The 284-nt window shown below is 64.8% G+C and overlaps 1 protein-coding gene across 1 annotated transcript in view; it reads right to left on the bottom strand.

The window, feature by feature from the left end:
• The window catches only part of LOC104277401 (tubulin gamma-1 chain-like), a gene marked incomplete at its 5' end in the record, with an annotated part of 3,441 nt that overhangs the window by 1,162 nt on the left and 1,995 nt on the right, over positions 1–284 (bottom strand). The window lies entirely within an intron of this gene.

Raw genomic sequence — 284 nt, 5'->3', positions numbered from 1 at the left:
CCCTCGCCCCCGCCATGGAGCCACGTGCAGAGCTGCATGCAGGGCGGGGAAATCCCGAAGCCACACCACAGGCACAGCCAGGCTGAGAACTGGAGCACTGGTGAAGGCTCCAGCACAAGGGCGCTGGGCTGAGCTGCACCCCCTGGCAGCACAGCAGTGGCTGGGGGGCGAAGCTCAGAGTGACAGGGACGTGTTCTTGCCATCAAACTTCTGCTCTGTCCCACTGCCGAGGTAAGGAGCACGGCCAGGGGACAGGAGAGGGGTCATTCCCCACTGTGCCTCCT

This window comes from Apaloderma vittatum, unplaced genomic scaffold (genome assembly GCF_000703405.1).
Source record: "Apaloderma vittatum isolate BGI_N311 unplaced genomic scaffold, ASM70340v1 scaffold27917, whole genome shotgun sequence".
Lineage (NCBI taxonomy): Eukaryota > Metazoa > Chordata > Aves > Trogoniformes > Trogonidae > Apaloderma > Apaloderma vittatum.
Note: the sequence above shows the minus strand (reverse complement) of the source record. Positions and strands in the feature narration are given on the sequence as shown.